The sequence below is a fragment of the Theropithecus gelada genome, chromosome 4 (assembly GCF_003255815.1).
Source record: "Theropithecus gelada isolate Dixy chromosome 4, Tgel_1.0, whole genome shotgun sequence".
Classification (NCBI taxonomy): Eukaryota; Metazoa; Chordata; class Mammalia; order Primates; family Cercopithecidae; genus Theropithecus; species Theropithecus gelada.
In genome coordinates, this window is record NC_037671.1 from 44,182,642 (window position 1) to 44,198,089 (window position 15,448).

The following is a 15,448-nucleotide window of genomic DNA, read 5'->3' on the forward strand; positions in this document are numbered from 1 at the left end:
AGCAATTCTCCTGTTTCAGCCTCCCAAGTAGCTGGGATTACAGGCATGCGCCACCACGTCTGGCTAATTTTTGATTTTTAGTAGAGATGGGGTTTCATCATATTGGTCACGCTGGTCTTGAACTCCTCACCTCAGGTGATCTACCTGCCTCGGCCTCCCAAAGTGCTGGGATTACAGGCGTGAGCGACCATGCCTAGCCTGTTTCTATTCCTAGTCTTTTTTTTTTTTTTTTTTTAAACACTGAGATAACAGGAAACAATAAAAATAGATTACTGTTTCTAAGTGTTCTTCCTTCTTAAAATAGTTAAATTGTCTATACCACCTAAGAAAGTGCTGACAAGCCATACAAACAGTATCAGAAATATGATCAAAACTACTATGATTCTAGCCCAGGTACAGTGGTGGGCACCTATAGTCCCAGCTACTCAGGAGGCTCAGAGAGGTGGATCACTTGAGTCTAGGAGTTAAAGGCCAGCTGGGTAGTACAGCAAGACTCTGTCTCTTTAAATTAAATAAAAAATAAAATAACTACTATGATCCTGTGTGTAAAGAGGGAAAAAAAAAACAAAAAACTTCAGGCTGGATGCAGTACCTCATGCCTGTAATCCCAGCACTTCGGGAGGCCGAGGCAGGCGGATCACGAGGTCAGGAGATCGAGACCATCCTGGCTAACATGGTGAAACGCCGTCTCTACTAAAAATACAGAAACAAAATTAGCCTGGTGTGGTGGCGGGTGCCTGTAGTCCCAGCTACTCGGGAGGCTGAGGCAGGAGAATGTCGTGAACCCGGGAGGTGGAGGTTGCAGTGAGCTGAGATCGCGCCACTGCACTCCAGCCTGGGCTACAGAGCAAGACTCCATCTCAAAAAAAAAAAAAAAAATAGAAAAGAAAAAAAACTCAAGAAGGCACATCCTTCAAAATAGATTGACAGAAACACAACACAGCATTTGACATAGCTATCTAGAAACAAGAGAATTGTGTATCCTGCTTTACAAGACACCTTTACAGGCAAGATGAACCTATGTTAGCCTGAAGATAGTTGTTTATTTATAAATAAATATCATATTTATTTATTTATTTATTTTTGAGACGAAGTCTCGCTCTGCCACCCAGGCTGGAGTACAGTGGCCGGATCTCAGCTCACCGCAAACTCCGCCTTCCGGGTTCACGCCATTCTCCTGCCTCAGCCTCCCAAGTAGCTGGGACTACAGGCGCCTGCCACCTCGCCTGGCTAGTTTTTTGTATTTTTAGTAGAGACGGGGTTTCACCGTGTTAGCCAGGATGGTCTCGATCTCCTGACCTCGTGATCTGCCCATCTCGGCCTCCCAAAGTGCTGGGATTACAGGCTGAGCCACCGCGCCCGGCCTATAAATATCATATACACCATAAGATATACAGTAAAAGGTAAAGGTATAGAACTTTATTCTCACACATAGTCTAGCAGCATACTTAGAGATGAAGTCAAAAAGAAAATTTTTCATGAAAAAAACTAAAAAGCTTTTGCCACCATGTTTAAACCTTATCTGAGATGGTTTAACTCTTAGAATGTATCAGAGAAAAATTTATGTGTAGATGGCTGGTACATAAAAATGCTAATTGGGATACATATGAGAATCATAGTTAACATTTACTAAACACTTACTTCGTTCCAGACATTATTTCAAGTTTTTTATATGGATTAACAAATCAATTGCTATGAGATAGCATTTTATTGTCCTCACCTTATATCCAAGGAATTGAGGCACAGAGATAACATGCCCAAATGTCAAGTTAATAGTGACTGGTTAAAAATGGTCTGGCTCCAAGTCCATGTTTTTAACCACTAGGCAAAGAAGGTTGCACAAATACATGCCATATACTTATAGATTCTGGGAGGACGATAAGATTCAGGTAGAGGATTGTAGTTATCTGGTAGTTTTAAATTATTGACATGAATGTATAAACTTGCATAATTTAAAAAAATTTTATATCTCATAAACTTAGTCAAACCTTTTACTGGGCTTTCTGTAGAATCCCATTTCTTTAAGAAGGTCTTACTCTGTTGCCCAGGCTGGAGGGCAGTGGAATGATTATACTTCGCTGCAGCCTCAGTTCCCTGGGCTCAAGCAATACTCTCACCTTAGCCTCCCTGGTAGCTAGCCATCACACCTGGCTTTTTATTTATTTATTTATTTTTTGGTACAGATGAGGTCTTGCTATATTGCCCAGGCTTGTCTAGAATTCCTGGTCTCAGCCAGGCGCAGTGGCTCACGCCTGTAATCCCAGCACTTTGGGAGGCACATCCCAGCACAAGGTGGGCAGATCACTTGAGGTCAGGAGTTTAAGACCAGCCTGGCCAACACCATGAAACCCCGTTTCTACAAAAATTAGCCAGGGGTTGTGGCAGATGCCTGTAGTCCCAGCTAGTTAGGAGGCTGAAGCAAGAGAATTAATTGCTTGCACCCGCGAGGCAGAGGTTGCAGTGAGCTGAGATCACACCACTGCACTCCAGCCTGGGTGACAGAGCAAGACTCCATCTCAAAACTAAATAAACAAATAAAAGAATTCCTGGCCTCAAGTCATCCTCCCACCTCAACCTCCCAAAGCAGAATTATATTTGATTACCACCAGACACACATCTGCACTTGCTCAAATGAACGGGATCCCCGTGGTGGGACAAACATAGCAAATGATAGCATTTGGAGAAAAAGAAGAGGTAGATAATTGTTCTTGACAGGTCATGACAGATATGAGCTCTATCTTGCCACCAATAAGTTTCAAGACCTATCCTAGACTTGTTTTAGTATGGTTGCTGGTCTTTAGGTCCCATTTTAACTTCAAATATGGCTGTGTCCCCTTATAGCTTAAGTTAATTCGTGGTACTAAAAAATTCACAAGGTTAAGATGAAAGTAAGCGGTGAAAGTTCAGAATGGAGTAAGACAAACAGTAACTGATCAGTTACCCTCATAGTATGCCAACCTCAGCCACACATAATACTATTATTACAAATAGCTTTCATTAATAATGTTTTATTACAGTTTTTATTTCTTACCCATTAAACAAGTTTTTTCCATCTTCTTCCATATTATTCCACAGTCATTGGTTAGGTTTCCTCTTCTCTATTACCTACAAGTGGGAAACCATCTGTAAGGCTGGGCTAATACACGGCAAGAAAAAAGCAATTTCATGAATTGTAATTACAAATTCAAAAAAGGACCAGTATATTACAATGCATTAAACTCCCGACAAGTCCTTAAAACTGATGTAAGAGTGAAAAAAACTGTGATCTTTCTTTTTAGCTAAGAGTAACCAAAGAGTCAGTCACTTATGGGTAGACTGATCAATGGAAGTATTAAAGGTTTACTTCCTGAAAAACGCACTTCTGCATTTGTTTTAGGTCTTAAAAATTACACATTATATTTGCATACAATCTGAAACTCAGAAAAGAAACACACAAATTCATGGTAACAAAAATACCTGAATATCAAAAGCTAAAATTATTTTAGCGTAAGTGAAATATAAAATAACAAGATGGCATGAGGTGACTCTTTTGTGCTAAGTGGGTTTATGACCTATATGTAAGCGGCATGCTTCTTTAAAAGCGGTATATATTCTGTACACAAGGACGATATATTAGCCAAAGACATCTAGAGTTTATGATTTGGACAAATTACATGTATAAGAATGTTTAAGGTTTCTGACACTTTTTTAGGAAGCAGGACTCAGTATTAAGCTTGAGATCGGCAAGCTGGGCCACCACTGTACGAGGAAAGAAGATTCTCTATTGTGTCACCCTAACAGCTAACACAGATTTCCTCTTGGAAGAAACTTTAAGAAAATATGTTCCCGGCCAGGCGCCCGCCGCCCTGTCTGGGAAGTGAGGAGCGCCTCTGTGCGCCTGCTGTGCAACCCTCCAAGTGTGAAGTGACAGCCTTATGTGTTATCTTTCTGCCCTTAACAAGTTTGCATTATCGACATTAAAATTTACTTTTTAATTAAAAGTTTTATAATTGGAGAATATATATATTTTTTTTTAAAAAAAGAAAAAAGACAGTATGTTCACGGCTGGGTGCGGTGGCTCATGTCTGTAATCCCAGAACTTTCGGAGGCCAAGACGGGCGGATCATGAGGTCAGGAGATCAAGACAATCCAGGCTAACATCTTGAAACCCCATCTCTACTAAAAATACAAAAAAAAAAAAAAAAAAAAAACCCATAGCAGGGCGTGGTGGCAGGCACCTGGGGTCCCAGCTACTCGGGAGGCTGAGGCAAGAGAATGGTGTGAATCCGGGAGGCAGAGCTTGCAGTGAGCTGAGATCATGCCACTGCACTCCAGCCTGGGCGGCAGAGTGAGGTCCATCTCAAAAAAAAAAAAAAGAAAAGAAAATACGTTCCCATAATATGGGCTCCCATCACTCATGTACAGTTCCCTTGGAGTAGGTGGTTCGCTGCAGAGTGGCTGGCTGTCAAGATCCTAGAATGGTTGTCAAGAAAGGGAAATTGCTCTGCATTAGACAGGGAAGAATTCGGTTTTATATCGCCGAAAGGAATGGGGAGAAGAATGAGGAGGAGAGGGAAAGAATAAGAAGAAAAGAGTTAGTATAATGGAGCAGAGCTGGGATTAGGTGGGGGTGAAGCTCTTGGGTCAAGGGAGGTCTGAAAACATTTTAAGAACAGGAATGTTTTACTAGGGAAGTTGATTACATTAATGCAAAGTAAGGCTCACTCCACCTCTATTTTGCCCCTTTCTTCAGGTAGGTACACATAATCTGCAAATGCCCTGTGTGAATAGTGCCTTTCTGAAAATCAAAGAGGGAGCCAAGTTTCACATGTGGGTGCACTATGGTGCAAATCAGTGGCATGAGGCCAGAAAGTAGGTCCCAGGAAGCATAAGAGGTTACAAGATCATGAAACCCAGCAAATAAATATTTTTAGGGAAAGCTTACAACTTCTAGTTCTAGGTTGGGGGTTCTGAGGCAACCATATCCATGAAAAGCTAAGCTGACACTTTATGGATAGGGGTTTCACATCCATAAAATGTCCCTCAAATGACCCTACGTTCAATCTAAGAACACCAAAAAATTTAAAGTTAACTTAATTACATTTAAAACCAAGTTATTCCAATTAATTTGGGATGCTCCCCCAAAGCTGACTATATAATCAGTTCCATACCAAGTAGCACCTAGGATATGTACGTAACCATATGGAGTTTAGGCTTAAAGCCCTAGGCAAGTTATATTAATAAATGTGAAGATTAGCAACTTCAATAATTACGATGGTAATCTTGAACACTGGGAAATTATAATAAATCAGCTCAATGCTGAAAACTATTAATAAGATTCCACAGTTCAAATATTTTCTATCCAGGTCCCACTTATATCATTTACACTACTGCAATATACTTTTAAATGGGTGGGAACTGAAATTACAGACATAAAACAAATCACTACAGTAGGAACTAACTAAAAATGTGGATGACATCCCTTTAAATGGTCATTAGAAAGGAAGTTCCCAAAGTTAGGAGGCCATATTCCAAGCTTACCTGTTACTGAAACATGCTGAACTCTCAGGGGCTGTCTGGCTCATGCAAGAAAAGAGCACATGATGTGGAGTAACAGAGACCAGTCATCATCATGGTGTCCATTTATTACAAGACCTTCCTTAACTTCTCCGAGCCTGTTTTCTAATCTACTTCACAGCACTGGTGTAAGGAATAAATGAGAACGCAAGTAAAACACCAGTGTACTGCCTGGCACATAGCTGATGATCAACAAAGGTTTAATTCTCTTCCTTTATCTACCTTTGGTTTAAAGCAATTTTCAGGGCTTGAAAAGGAGAAAATCCATTCTTGAAACCTTACCCAATTTACTCTTATTCTGCCAAATAATAACAATGATGATGATGGTGATGATTATTATTATAGCCAGCAACACTGATAACAGTGTTTAATGTGTGCCAGAAACACAGTTAAGTGCTGTTACATATATTAACAAATTCAATCCTCACAACAACTGTGAGGTAGATATTTTTATTCCAATTTTACAGATGAGGAAACTGTGGCATACATAAGTTCCACAGCTAATAAGTGGCAAGGCAAGGATTCAAACCCAGGTTTCTGCTCTTTAGAAATATACCAGGCTGGGAGCAGTGGCTTACATCTGCAATCCCAGCACTTTGGAAGGCCAAGACAGGAGGATTACTTGAGCCCAGGAGCTTGAGACCAGCCTAGGCAACACAGGGAGACCCTACCTCTACAAAAAATAATTTGCTGTGTGTTTTGGCATAAGTCTGTAGTCCCAGCTACTTGGGAGGCTAAGACAGGAAGATCACTTGAGACCAGGAGGTCAAGGCTGCAGTGAGTTGTGTGTGATTGTACCACTGCACTCCAGCCTGAGTGACAGAGTCACACCTTGTTGAAAGAAAGAAAGAAAGAAAGAAAGAAAGAAAGAAAGAAAGAAAGAAAGAAAGAAAGAAAGAAAGAAAGAAAGAAAGAAAGAAGAGAGAGAGAGAAAGAAAGGGAAAGAAAGAAAGGAGTGAGGGAGGGAGGGAGGGGAGGGAGGGAAGGGGGGGAGGGAGGAAGGGAAGGAGGGTGGCAGGGAGAGAGGGAGGGAGGGAGGGAGGAAGGAAGGAAGGAAAGAAGGAAGGCAGGCAGGCAGGCAGGCGGGAGGCAGGCACCAAAAACTAACTTCTGGGTGACATCACAGCAGCAATGCCCTTTCTTTGATAGCTCTCTAATATTAATGTAGTAAGGTATGGAATGTTCAGATGACTTACCAAGTAGAATAGACCTGTTATCTTAAAAATACACATAAATATACTATCTATATATATTTTAAGATTTAGTTATATATTTTAAAATATTTTATGATATAGTTATATATTTTAAAATATATTTTATATCAAAAAATATTTTAATGTACATTTTATATGTTTTAAAGTTTAAAAAGTGGACCAAGAGAATATTAATACATTTAAGTCAGTAAATAAACTTAACCAAGATTACACCTTTTTCAGCAAGCTCAATAACGTGGCACATTCCAAACTACAAACATTTATTAACCTATGCTGTACCTCATCTGTAAGTGCCTTGCCCTGTAAGCTCCTGGAGGACAGAAATAGCATCTTGTCTTACTTATTGTCATAGTAATACCTTTGATGTCTGAAAAAGTGCCTTGTCCTTAGTAGGTGCTTCAGTACATACTGACCAAAGAATGGAGAGGCTGGATACGAAACACAGACAAAATTTTCTAGTCTGCCTATTATTTCCCTTTACATTCTAAGGCACTAGCACACTATACTTGTTTTCCACTATCCACACACTCCATAATTTTACTAATAGCAAGGCCTTGATGGATTTAAGTGTTTTCCTTGACCCAGTCACATTTTTGGCCTATCCAAATCCATTTCTTTTTTTTTTTTTTTTAAATTAAGACAGAGCTTTGCTCTGTCGCCCAGGCTGGAGTGCAGTGGCACGATCTCGGCTCACTGCAGCCTCCGCCTCCTGGGTTCAAGTGATTCTTCTGCCTCAGCCTCCCAAGTAGCTGGGACTACAGGTGCATCACCACACCTGATTAATTTTTGTATTTTTAGTAAAGAGGGGGTTCACCATGTTGGCCAGGATGGTCTTGAACTCCTGACCTCGTGATCCGCCAGCCTCGGCCTCTGAAAGTTTTGAGATTACAGGCGTGAGCCACTGCAACCAGCCGTAATTGAAGTTAAAACAGCCCAAACGCCTTGGAAGACACAAGGCAGAGGAAATTCACACAACTAAATAAAGAAAAAATTTACATGCATTTACAGTTAAATAAAGAAAACTTTAAAATTTTAAGGAGACCACAATCAGCAATTACAATTAAATCTCTCTTGGCTGCTAAATTAGGAAGCCCAGTACAGGATAGCAGGAAGAGAACTAAACTAGGTATCAGGAAGCCTGGGTTTCAGTCCACACTCTGCCACTGATTAATTATGTTATCTCCAGTCCCACTCAAATTTAAAATTCTAAAATTTTGTACATATTGCCCAGAGTAAATAAGAAACATATAACATTTTACATTTCAGTGCACCACACAGAAAGCATGAAAAAAAGGTTCAAGATCTGCTGACTTTACTAAGATTCAAAAGTATTAGTTTGCCATGGGTTTTGTCCATTTATGGCTCTCAATAATGGTTTAAGTTCAAACTCAAGGCCTCTGCACAGAAACTGTAAAACAGAGATTTTTGAATTATTGTGAAATACAAAGGGTAGAAGGATTGCATTTACACATTTTGACTATGATTCAGAATAATCTAGGTGGTAATAGTGCTGTTCATTTGCCACATGAATTGACTTCTTAGAAGCTATTTATTAAAATGCTTCCTCACCATTAAACAGAAATGCAGTCCACAAAGCTGTATTTACAGTATACATGGAATGGTAATCTAGACTGTGAGATTCCTGGGAGGAAGGATTATTTATCATCCATTATTGTGTCCTGTTGACATAGCATAGTACATAGTACAAAGGACATATTAACATATACTGCTGGCCAAATGAATCACTGATAGGGGATCCCGGGTTTTTTTTTGAGACAATCTCACTCTGTTGCCCAGGCTGGAGGGTAGTGGCATGATCTTAGCTCACTGCAACCTCTGCCTCCCAGGTAAGTAATTTGCATGCTTCAGCCTCCCAAGTAGCTGGGATTACAGGTTCGCACCACCACATCCAGGTAATTTTTGTATTTTTAGTAGAGACAGGGTTTCACCATGTTGTCCAGGTTGGTCTTGAACTCCTGGCCTCAAGTGATCTGCCCAGGCCTACAAAAGTGCTGGGATTATAGGTGTGGGCCACCACCGTGCTGGGCTGAGGATCCCATTTTTTACATTTATCTTAAATTTTACTTCCTAGGCAATATGCTGCCTAACATTTATAAAATACTTTTTTTTACAGACAGGGTCTCACTATGTTGCCCAGGCTGGTCTTGAACTCCAGACTCCAGGGCGCAAGTGACCCTACCACCTCAGCCTCCCAAGTAGCTGGGACTACAGGCACGTGCCAGCCACCCCACCCAGCTCTTAAGTACCTATTTTCATTAAAAACTTCATGTGATATTTACCACTGCAAATGGTAATTTTATCATCTCTCCACACATATATTTTTGTATTAGAGAAAAAATTATCATATTGTTTTAGCTTGCTTTTTTTTTTTTTTTTTTTTTTTTGAGACGGAGTCTTGCTCTTGTTGCCCAAGCTGGAATGCAATGGCATGATCTCAGCTCACTGCAACCTCTGCCTCCTGGGTTTAAGCGATTCTCCTGCCTTAGCCTCCCAAGTAGCTGGATTACAGGCACCTGCCACCACACCCGGCTAATTTTTGTATTTTTAGTAGAGACAGGGTTTTGCCACGTTGGCCAGGCTGGTCTCAAACTCCTGACCTCGTGATCCACCCACCTCGGCCTCCCAAAGTGCTGGGATTACAGGCGTGAGCCATCGCACCTGGCCGTTTCAGTTGTCTTAAATAAAAACAATTTGGGATCATTACAACGATACATAAAAGATCCAGAGTCTGACTGAAAGATGGCCAGGCCCCACATCATAAATTTCCTTCTCTAAATGGCTGTATGATGACTAGGATCAAAATGGCTTTAGGAATCCACTTGCCCTGTTGATTGTCTTCCATATGTAATAAGATACTAGATGGATCTGTTAATGTGTAAGGGATATATGAGCACGAAAGATTGAAAAAGCCTCAGATTTAGAATGAGATGGCTTCAGTTTAAGGTCCAGGTTATCTACTTATTACCAGTGTGACCTTGGGCAATTCACTAACGTCTTGAGAATCCCTACTTTCTCATTTGTAAAGCATATAACATCAGCTCTACTTTCTTCCAAAAGAGTTGCAAAGATCAAATAAGAAAACGTGTGTAAGTGCATTATAAACTGGCAAGAGCTGTACATATGTTAGGTATTCTTTCTTTGCTACCAAAGAAAGCAAACACTTTAGATCATTATTCTAGCAAAAAGAAACACTGACATTCAAACATCCCAGATGTTCTGGGGCAGGCTGGGATAAAAGAGCTTCATCATTCAGGTAGAATTCAAGAATCCTAAAATGTGTTGGGTATCTGGGTCTTTACAATTTTAACTGACAGCTTAGTAAGAACTAAAAGACATACGATCTTAGCCAGATTGGGAGTTCTTCTCACCAAAAAATAACATGACCTGAGAGCAAAGGAATGTGCTTGCATTCTCCTCAGTCATCCAAGATAAATGCAAATAAAAACAATACCAAATCCCATTTAGTTTGTAGAGCAGCAGCATCAGCCATAAAGATCACCTTTTATATAGTTTCTACTTTATCACTCTGCTTAAAGCTAATCCTGCTTCTTATATGTCCCACATATAATAAATATTAATTGGTAGAGTTCAGTCTGTCAGCATACATTAAAATCATTAATTCTGTCATTATCAAGCACTTCTTATACATACTATACAGTAATTTTGTTAGCAAAGCAACAATTTTAATAAGAGATTTATGAATATTATACTTCCTCCTAGATACCATATTGTGTGAGGTGTTTTCATGTATACTTGCTCAGTTAATTCTCACAATGAGGTGGGTATCAGCAGCATTTTACAGCATGAAGCACAGAGGGCCCAATTTCATTAGGAAATGACCCAGGATCACACAGCAAGGAAGCAGCAACATGTAGGCCCAAGATAATTGCTTTGAATTGCTGCAATTCTAGTATCCCTACATCAGTGCCAAGGAACATACAATTTATTTAAGTAGGTTTTTTGCCTGTGGTAAAACTTAGTTGGAAGTTAGCCTTGTTTGAGAAGTTACTCAACTGTGAATCTGCACTTATCCTACAAAAATGGTTTCTAACTTTAAACATAGGTCAGACAGGTATGGTGGCTCATGCCTATAATCCCAGCACTTTCAGAGGCAAGCATGGGAGGACTGCTTGAGGCCAGCAGTTTGAGACCAGCCTGGCCAACAGAGTGAGACCCTGCCTCTATGTTTTGTTTTTGAAACAGGGTCTTGCTCTGTCGCCCAGGTTGGAGTGCAGTAGCGCAATTATGGCTCACTGCAGCCTCAAACTCCAGGGTGCAAGCTATCCTTTCACCTCAGCCTCCCAAGTAGCTGGGACCACAGGCGCATGCCACCACACCTGGCTAATTTTTTTTTTAGTTTTATGTAGAGATGGAGGGTCTCCCTATGTTAAGGAGAAGCCCAAAGCAAACTGAATTGTGCTAAGACAAACCAGAAAAACTCAAAATGCCTCTGAAAGTGGGGATAGCAGACAAGGCTAAAAAAAGAATGGGGTAAAAGTTCTATCCCTAGATTGCCACCCTGTCTCCAAGCAGCTGCTGGGCAGAGGATGGGAGGTTTGTTCTCTGGAAAGATTACTAGAGAGACTCTGGACTAGGCACAACTGGGGCAGGCCCACCAGTCTAAAAAAGATGGTGATTAAGAGAAAGTTGATATCCTGAAAGGTGAGACATCCCTAGCCATTTTCCCCACTCAGCTTCCCAAATGTTGCAGCCAGGTTTGTAAGCCCTAAGCAGATAATAGGAACATTCTTTCTGGGGATGAACCTGGTCAAGAGAAAAGCACAAATACTGACTGTTAGAGGTGTCCTCTCAAAGAATATGGGTCCTTGACTAATCAGCTTACAATGAAAACCACCAGTTAACTTTTAGAAGCTGCCACTCCAAAAAGCTGGCAAATCCAGCTTTCAGTTTTTTCGTGGCTCACTCTTGAATATGAGTAAAACAGCCAAAGCTATACTTTTAACAAAATTCCCTAAATGAAAGATCAAAATAAATGAAATGAACAAGTAAGGTATTTTAAGGAAACAGAGATTTTACAGAAAGCTGAGGAAATAACACGTTCAGAGAACAGCTAGCCCATCTATGAAACAAAAATAATGCTACTAAAAAAAGCTACTAAAAAGCAACATTCACTGAAAAAAAAACTTTTGAATATTAAAAATATGACAGCATAAATATAAAACTAATTAGAAAGGTCTTAAGGTGAAGTTCAAGACACCCCCCAGAAAGCAGAGTAAAGAGACAAAAACACGGGAAATAGGAAAAGAAAATTAAAGGAATCATCAGTCTAGAAATTCCAAACACAAGTATTAAGAGTTCGAGAGGAAGAACAGAGAAAACGGGGGGCAAGGAGGAAAAGGAAGGGATTGGTTAGAATTTAAGAATTCAGGCTGAGTGCGGTGGCTCATGCCTGTAATCCCAGCACTTTGGGAGGCCGAGGCGGGCGGATCAAGAGGTCTGGAGATGGAGACCATCCTGGCTAACAAGGTGAAACCCCGTCTCTACTAAAAAAATACAAAAATTAGCCAGGCGTGGTGGTGGGTGCCTGTAGTCCCAGCTACTCGGGAGGCTGAGGCAGGAGAATGGTGTGAACCCGGGAGGCAGAGCTTGCAGTAAACCAAGATAGGACCACTGCGCTCCAGCCTGGGAGACAGAGCGAGACTCCGTCTCAAAAAAAAAAAAAGAATTCAAGAAAATTTCCCAGAACTGAAAAGTCTGTTACCAAATTGAAAAGGCCCGCCAAGTGTCCAGCATAAAAGACAAAACAAGGCCTAGAATAAGGCTAATTGTATTAAAATTTCAGAACATTTCCAGGGAGGAAAAAAATAGTCAAGAATCAGAAGAACATCATCAGACTTCTCATCAACAGCAACAGAAGCTAGAAGCCAATAGAGTGATGCCTGATAAACTCAGAGAAAATAGAAAATATTCTCTTATCTAGAATTCTATACCCAGGTAAACTATAAATCAAGTATAAAAGAAAATAAAGACATTTTCATATATGCAGAATCCCAAACAAATTTACATCTCATGTACCTTTTTCTCAGGAACTTCTGGGGGACATGCTCCACACAAATTAAAATATAAACAACAAAGGAGAAAGATATCAAGTCCAGGAAAACAGGGGGTTCTCCATAAGAAGGCAAAGGAAATACCCAGGATATGAGGGAAGTAGATCCCAGGATAAAAGCTGGGCAGGTTTAGAAAAGAACCTACACAGATTTTTATTTATTTTATTTATGTTTTATTATTTTATTTTGAGATGGAGTCTCGTTCTGTTGCCCAGGCTGGAGTGCAGTGGTGTGGTCTCAGCTCACTGCAACCTGTCTTCCGGGTTCCAGCAATTCTCCTGCCTCAGCCTCCCAAGCAGCTGGGATTACAGGCGCCTGCCACCACGCCGTATTTTTAGTGGAGATGGGATTTCACCATGTTAGCCAGGCTGATCTCAAACTCCTAACCTCGTGATCCACCCACCTCAGCCTCCTGAAGTGCTAAGATTACAGGTGTGAGCCACCCTGCGCGGCCCCTACACAGATTTTTGTAAGCATAAGCCTACTGCTTAGAAATATGGCATTAAATACCAAAAAAAAAAAAAAAAAAAAAAAAAAGTCTGAGTTTCAAGGCAAAACAAAAGTATTTGGAAAACTCAAATGGTATGTGTGGCTGTCTTTGAAAAAAATTAAGGGCAGGAAATAATGTTTTTGCTGATAGATATTCAAAAGTCATAGTTATAAAACCAGCAAAGAGAAAAAGAAAAGAAGAATGTTTAACATATTATGATGTCACTGGAGAAGGTTCATGGTTTATACCTACGTCAATCACTTAATGAATTAAAATTCCTTTTTCATTCAAACAGATGCTAAACCAAAGTCAAAAGAACAACTTGACTGAATCACATTTCAGTGCGGAATGAAAACACTTTTTTTTTTTTTTTTTTTTTTTTTTTTTTTTTGAGACGGAGTCTCGCTCTGTCACCCAGGCTGGAGTGCAGTGGCCGGATCTCAGCTCACTGCAAGCTCCGCCTCCCGGGTTTACGCCATTCTCCGGCCTCAGCCTCCCGAGTAGCTGGGACTACAGGCGCCCGCCACCTCGCCCGGCTGGTTTTTTTTTTGTATTTCTTAATAGAGACGGGGTTTCACCGTGTTAGCCAGGATGGTCTCGATCTCCTGACCTCGTGATCCGCCCGTCTCGGCCTCCCAAAGTGCTGGGATTACAGGCTTGAGCCACCGCGCCCGGCCATGAAAACACTTAAAAAGTTGTAATGCTTCCTCAGGAAAGGAAAGCACAAATACTACAAGTCTGTTAGAACAAGGCAAGGAGCATGTGGAATCAGAGTCACTTGTTCTTTCCCAAAGACTTAAACTACAGAATAATGATGAGACTCAAATCTGAAACATCTGCTGCCCCACTGTCTCTAAAACCTAAAAAATGACTTCCCAATTAGGATATATGCTTTTCTCTATCTCCAAATATTTAAAAAAGTAAAACACCTATATTTTCTATTGACCTTTTATAGCAAAATGAGGGGTATCATATGGTATTTTTAAACATAATATCACCTACTACTAATCAATGAGTGTTAAAACCATACTTCTTGTTTTGCTTGACGGCATCAAGGAACAAAAACACACTTATTGATCACATGTTGGGCTCTGCATGGACAGGCAGGTAGAAAAGGCATCTAGGGAATCTGTAAGTGAGGAAATAGCTGGACCTGATATTTTTTGATAAGTGATTAATTTTGACCAGGGATTTTTAAAAATTAAACTAAAACACATTCTGGCAAAAACATTTGCTCTCATTTTTTACCATAAAGGAAGACAATGAGAATAGATTAGCAAGGTGGTTTAACTGTAGCATATTCCATAGCTTTCAAGTTGAACATTAAAAAAATTTTTTTTTGTTTCATAGTCTGGAATCAGGAAGAAAATTATACTTTATGCAGTTTATGCTTCTGCATAAAGTATGGTTTTCTTTCCTTTTTAAACTTTGAGAAAATATACTATTCTCTTACAAAACATAATACACACCCAATAGTTCCTCCAGTTAAATAATAATAAAATATTATGTTCATTCTTTCATGCTCACGGATGTACTGACTTAACTTTGTAAAAAGATGCCAAATCTTGGTAAATTAATCTAAATCAAATTATAATCTCAATAATCAAAATTATAACAGGACATTTTGGGGAGGGAGGAAACTAGAAAAACTAAATCTAAACTATTTATGAAAAAAAAAAGATCTACAGATAGTTATATCAATTTTGAAAAAAAAAGCAAAGAGAGGGAATCCATCCTGCCATGTCTTAATAAATACTAGAAAGGCACAGTAATAAATATGATATGGTACAGGATCTCATCTAGGGTGTGTCTGGAAATGCATGGGACATCATGGATGTCACAATGACAGGGCAACACTACTGACACTGAGTGGACAGGCCCTGCAGTGCTAAACATACCTACTCTACTAACTGTGCCCCCTTTAAGAAACTTCGAGATAAATACACCAATGAGATAGAATAGAAAGGTGAGAAACTTGATTTACAATAAGGATGTTACTACAAATCAACTGGAAAGTTCAGCTAGTTTAGTAGATGGTATTGGGAAATAAAAAAAAAAAATAAGGCTGGATCCAACTTATACCACATCTAAAGATT

General features: G+C 40.0%; 1 protein-coding gene across 1 annotated transcript in view; it reads right to left on the reverse strand.

The window, feature by feature from the left end:
- The window catches only part of USP49 (ubiquitin specific peptidase 49), a 104,153-nt gene that overhangs the window by 76,104 nt on the left and 12,601 nt on the right, over positions 1-15,448 (reverse strand). Inside the window, exon 3 of the mRNA XM_025382212.1 lies at positions 3,032-3,105. The gene's annotated coding sequence lies outside the window, so the exon portion shown is untranslated. The remainder of the gene's footprint in view (positions 1-3,031; positions 3,106-15,448) is intronic.